We start from the raw sequence: 6637 nt of genomic DNA on the forward strand, positions 1-6637 counted from the left end.
GTATTTCTTGAAATCAATCGAAATACAGGGAGTTGATGACGAGAGCGACGTCCCTCTAAATTTGTTATTTTTGTTGGAAATATTTTGAATAGGCCTAATGACAAATAAAAATTGAGTTAGCACAAAACAAATGAGCAAAAATTTCAACCTTCTTGAAAATTGAAATCGAATTTTTTTATTGTTTTGTTTTTTCTTGGTCATGAAAAAATGGGGTTTATCACAGGACAGAATCCATGATTTTCCAAAGGGGGGGGGGCACATTTCTTCCAAGGAACATTTGACAAGTAAAAAAAGAAAAAGGGTTTTAACCAAAATATAAGGATATTGCGTCCCCGAAAAAAATTAACAAGCCAAAAAAATGTCTTCACTTTCAAAGGGGGAGGGTGGCACACTTATGTTTTAACGGGGGTTTTTACATTACAAATTTTAATTTTACTTCTCAAAAGGGGCACGGGCCGCCCCCCGCCCCCCCTGAATCCGCCAGTGGCCCATTGCCTCCACATTATCCTCCATCTAAGGGTCTTTTTTCTCTTTTGTGAATCGTTAAATTGTGCTACTTCATTTGGTACGTTTCATTAAATATTATGTATAGGGTGGTACAACGAAAGATGACCAGGTGGATGTATTTTACACTTTACGAGCGAAATGTTAATAACAACTACAAAAAACTTTCATTTTAGTTTAAAAATAACAAACATTTATATACTAGAATGAACTTACCTAGATCTAGCTGTTACTACCACATTTTTCAATGATCTTCAAACAACGAACCTTCTATCTTTCCAGAAAAGTAGGAAGATTTTATATTATTTTTTGTACCAGGCTTTATCATAATCCCTGGAATCTTTATTTTTTTAACAAACATTTTCCTATTTGTTGCCAAAGACTGGCAATAGACCTTTGAGTCCAAGATTGTCCTCAGATTTTCAATTGGATTTAATTAAAACTATTTCCTGACCAGAAGTTCCGAGTGTCCAAAAAGTCCACTCCAGGAACTTCAAATCCTGCATGGGCATTTAAATACCATGCAGAACGTACTCTTGTACACCAAAATCCCCCAAATCACAAAAAACACTGTAAACTCCTACATTTTTGACCAAATTCGTCGTTCATTTAACTTTTTTACATGGAGGCTGCCAATTTGTCTTAAACATGTTAGTGGGATTCTTAGGTGGTCATATTTTTTTGCACCACCATATATAAATGAGTTCAAGTAATTGGTTAGAATTATTTTTACAATTTATTGTTACCTTGTAAACGGGATTGTATGAATTTGAATTGAGAGAAAAACAATAAAACATCTTATTGTAAGAATTTGAACTGAGAGAAAAACAATAAAACATCTTATTGTATGAATTTGAATTGTGAGAAAAACAATATAACATCTAATTTTTTAAATAGTTTTCAGTTGATGTATAATTATTGCTGCTTTGGAGAGAAATAATGACAAGCCCCCAAAATAAGATTTCCACTCCCAAATGAAAGTCATATTGGTCAGAAAAAATGACAAGCCCGCGTACCCCCCCCCCAAAAAAAAAAGGGGGGGGTTGCTCCAATATTATGAAGGTCATTTAGGTTGAATGCCTACTATTCAGAATAACCTGATTTCTAGGGGTGCTGCTAACGATGTAAAACATACGAAGCACCCTTCATGCCCTTAGAAAAATATTGGGGGTGTGCTTCTGCACCCCCATCATTGCCTCTTCCCAGGCCAAGAGGGACAAATAGAGGTCCGTTTGAAGGGGAAGTTCACCCTGAAGAAAACTTTGTTGTAAAAATAGCAGAAAAAAATAGTAAAAAATATTGGTGAAGGTTTGAGGAAAATCCGTTAAAGAGTAAGAAAGTTATTAGAGTTCAAAATTTTGGATTTGTGACGTCATAAACGAGCAGCTGCCCCATGTGTTGTGTAATATAAAATGTATGAATTTCAAATTTTGTATGGTTCCTGATGACTTAATTTTGTTTTCTTTTCATGATCGGGTGTGAAAGGATTTGTCTATTGATATACAAAAGTTACAGTGAAAACCATTTTCAATTTTCTGAGAAAATGACATTTCATTGATTTTTTACCATTCGCTATGTAGGAATGCTGCTCGCATATGACGTCACAAATCAAATAATTGAAATTCTAATAACTTTTTAATTATTTGATAAATTTTTCTCAAACCTTCGGCAATATTTTTTATTATTTTTTCTGCTATTTTTACAATAAACTTTTTGTCAGGGTGAACTTCCCCTTTAAATAAAAATACACCAATGGTAAAATTGCCATTTATTGGAATTACCATGGAAACCTTCATTGTGGTTAATTGGCTGCTGAGGTCTGCATGTTACCATGGTAGTCGGCTGCTATACTCAAGGGCGCCGGAAGCGGGGCGGGGGCACTTGCCCCCCAAAATGAATTTTTGGGGGGCAAAACGAGATTTTGCCCCCCCCCCCATGTGCCCCCTGGAAATAGAAAAATGATAAATTATTTAAGGACAAAAGTAAACGATGAAGGCACTTTTCTGCCTAAAAATTGTTATTTCTATTGTCAAAAATGAAAAAATTTCGCCCCTGACGGGGCAATTACATTATCATAGTAAGCCTCGCGTCTTTTGACGAACATGTTCCTCTGTGAAACTTACATTTGATGAGCCCCTTTTCCATCTTATTACAGTGTGATAACGTGTAACCTTTTAAGGAATACATTTCAGACTAAAACCGAAAGGAAAATTGATAGTGGTCCACCAAGGATGCTGGCTGGCTGAGTCGGCTAACAAACGCGCGGTCGCCCAGAAACGCTCAGACCGGACCCGATATCACTAACTCGTGCAACATACACTCTAAAAAAGGTTACCCAGTATTGGGTAAAATGGGAACATGCATGTTGGTTGGGTAAAAAGATACCCAATATGTTGTAAATTTTACGCAATGTTGCGTTGAAATAGACCAATTTGGGGTAAAAAGAAAAATACCCAGCAAACATGCATATTCCCTTTCTACCCAATATGGGTAAAATTTTACTCAGTGTTTTTAGAGTGTATGGAATTTATGTCATAGCTTTCAAGCCCAGACAACCGCGTAGCCAGGATTTCATTTTGGAGGGGGCGGTAAATGCACGCGAAGCGTGCCAATACTTACAGAGCGCGCGAAGCGCGCTCCCTAGGGGGTTGGTGCAGGGAGGGGGAGTTTCCCCCTCCCGCGCGAAGCGCGAAGCTTTTAGTGTTTCATAAATTAAAATGAAAAGGAGCCGTTTCTCTTGTCTCTAGTACCTCCAATTCGGTTGACTATATTGCGATTTTGAACCTTGTTTTCAAAAGTGATTGTGAACGCACAAAAGAGGTATACAATGGAGGTATATATAAAAGAGGTATACAATGAAGCGCGGAAGCTAAAGCGTTTTATCAATTTTTCTTGCCATAAAAAGGGTCCCGAGAAAAGGGTATTCTCAAAGATATATTGAATACTCTCTTTGGAAAGATCAGATTTGATTACAAGCAATTTAGCATTAGTGCATATTTTTAACTCGCAAAACAGAGGAGAAGATTGGTAGAGGAAGATATTCCTCCCCGCGAAGAGCAATGAAACTCTGAAATTTCAAAGGGCGGACGTTTTATCAAATGTAGATATCTCTAATAAACAATCGGCTCTAATTCAATTGATTTTCTAAGATTACTGAACATCATTACAAGGAAAATAGTGCGCAAAAAGTTAAAACTTCTGTGATTTATTGAAATTATCTATCTATATAAAAAAAGGATGCCTAATTCTTTTTTTACTTATCCTGAAGCGCTTCATTTTGAATCAGAAACTTAAGTGTTTCAAACTGAGGGCGCAAAAAAGGACAGGAGATGAGTGTATACAGGGAAATGACATGAAGTTTAATACAATTTGATAAAAAAATATTGTACTTTTTTATTTAATACGACACGAATTTCATACCTTCCTCTTTTTAAATTAGGAACCTGTTTGCCCCAAAATTATGGTTATTTAGTAATGAGCTGAAAAGCGGGAGAAGTTGACTTAATGGAGGTGACGGCAGAAACTGATATAAAGATTTTACCCGCTCGGAGCCGACCAGACCAGAAGTTGCGCGATTAATTGAAAAAAAAGATAACGTCATATATTTACTTCGACCTAACCTTACTCAAATTCATGCCCTAATGTATACAATTTTAACTTTAACTGACAAAAAGCACATAGCTGAGGTGGAAAAACAGGGTTAGAGAAATGGTGGGGGAAACAATGGAGAACTTCAATATTGTCATTTAACCGCGCGCAGCGCGGAAGCAAAATTCATATATAAATTTAGAGCAAGAAGAGTGAAGGAGTTTCTCTTTTGAGAAAAAAAATAAAGAATAAAAAAAACACAAAGCTACCTTTCCTCCCTTCCCTTTTCCTTTTCTCCTCTCTTTTTCCCTTCTTTTTTTCTTTTTGGGGACGTTTGGGGGGCGACCGCCCCCACCGCCCCCCCCCCTGGCTACGCGCCTGAGCCCAGAAACCATAACATCTCGAGATCGTCATTATCTCATATACTTGTTGCCTGAGTAAGTAATCCCTGAAATAGTAAGTTTAGTTTAATAAACATACAGATTTAAATTATGAAAACTTGTTTCAATTATTTCATTTTCAACTAAATATAAATTGAGTTAATACTGTGATAACAAGCCAGTGCCCTAAAGAAAATACCAAGGTCATTTCAACTCAACACAGACATGTTATCAGAAAATTCACACAGGATAATCATGTGTAGAGGATTATAATTTATAATTTGTGAAAATGGTGATTCCCACTCGAAAGCAACTTAGAGATAATGTTTAGACATGAACAAAATAAAATCATCTGTGAAAGTGTCTACTTGACCCGATTCATATTATCCGAGATATGAATGAAAATGTAAATAAAGAATTAAAAGAAAAATAAGCGTTACAGTACTGCGCTACTATTTAAAAATTCTTAAGATATGAGCCCCGTATTTTCCTATATTCCTTTTCATTGGCATGATTGGCAGGCGTTTTGTCAGATACTATTTCAGCTCATATATGATATAGCACTTATGTATTTTAGATTCCAAAACTTCTTCCCATAACCTGTTACTATAATCAGATCGAGATGGCAGCTATGTTCTGTGGTTTACGAAAATAAAATAAAAATCCGGGGTGGGTGGGGCTGCAAGACCTAAATTTTCGAAGAAACTTAGGAGCGAGGGGGTTTGTGATGGGGGAGGTTTTGCATTTTCTGGAATAAAATTGAAGGATTTCGTGCACACTTTTGGTGATTTTTTTAAATTTTCCCTCTCGATCGGCGGCCCCCGCCTGCGTACGGTCATGTTTGTCATCTTAAAGTCGTTAAAAGGAGTATATTACATTGGTTTGAAACAATTTCGTTTGCAATAACGCTCGTCATTTGCGACCATGATCATGAAGAAACACCAGTCTGGGTCAGAAGGGAGGAAATAGAAGGAGCAAAAAGAACTCCGAGACTGTTTAATTCTCAAGAAATTTATTTTTGAATGCTCTTAGAAATGCAACTTTTATACTCCATTTTTACACAAAGTCCTTACCTTGGGGTCCCACACCCTCTCCCGCTCGATCGCTTCGGTATCTCACGCTGTCAAAAATATTGTGCCCCTTCGGAATTTTGCCCCCCCCAAAAAAAAAAAAAAAAAAATGAAAGTTTTCCGCGGCGCGCCTGGTTATACTGAATCGCAAACTTTACAATAATTGTAGGCCATGATTGTTTTTAAAACGGTGCTCTGATAAGTTACTGGAATCTAAAAGGGAGGAAACCCAAAATTTCATCTCCAAATTGCCCGTTTGAGTTTTGTAAGGCGCCCCTAAAAGAAAACGAATCTGTATCATTGCTGAATAGGTCTACCTGTACGTTGTATCAAAATCGTAAAAATGACCACATTGTGATTTTTTTTTGCATGGTCAGCCCCCGCCCACCCCCCCCCCTCCTATATTTTCAAAACCGTTCTGCGACCCTAGAATTTGGCAGTTAATGGTAACTTGCAGGGGCCGCGGAATGGTTTCTAAAGTTGACAGAAAGACTGACCCCTGTAAATCTGACTGCACCAAGTATTTAAAAAGACACCGGAATCGCCCATGTGGACGCATATTTTTGTGAGTCTACATTTGCGGGGATCTCAATGGGATCGATGGTTTGTGAGCAGTTTTGTTTTTAGTATAATTCTAGGAATTTACAATTTTAATGATATTTACAATTTTCAATAATATTTCAAGGATATTCTATTAATAGTTCGCAATCCAATGACCCACACATCAAAAACAAATGTACAGTATAGGCCTATTGTAATTTAGCTCAGTCCCTCCCTCCTCTAGTCAGAGAGAAAATCTAAAGAACTTGATCATAATAACTACCAACAAGAACATCATCTTAATAACGATGATGATGATGATGAAAATGAATGATGAATGATAAAAGAAATCATAAATAAATACAGTAATAACTGAATATAATAAAGAGAAAAATAAATGATATATAAAAACGGAATATAAATAAAATAGATATATGAATAATACAAACATAAATAAATGAAAACGAATTTATTATCCGTAAAGAGCAATCAATGTTGCCTTATTGGCTTATTTCGATACTTTTAGGATACTTATGTGGAAATTCCAAGAATATC

Source organism: Lytechinus variegatus, chromosome 1 (genome assembly GCF_018143015.1).
Source record: "Lytechinus variegatus isolate NC3 chromosome 1, Lvar_3.0, whole genome shotgun sequence".
In the NCBI taxonomy this organism is placed as follows: Eukaryota; Metazoa; Echinodermata; class Echinoidea; order Temnopleuroida; family Toxopneustidae; genus Lytechinus; species Lytechinus variegatus.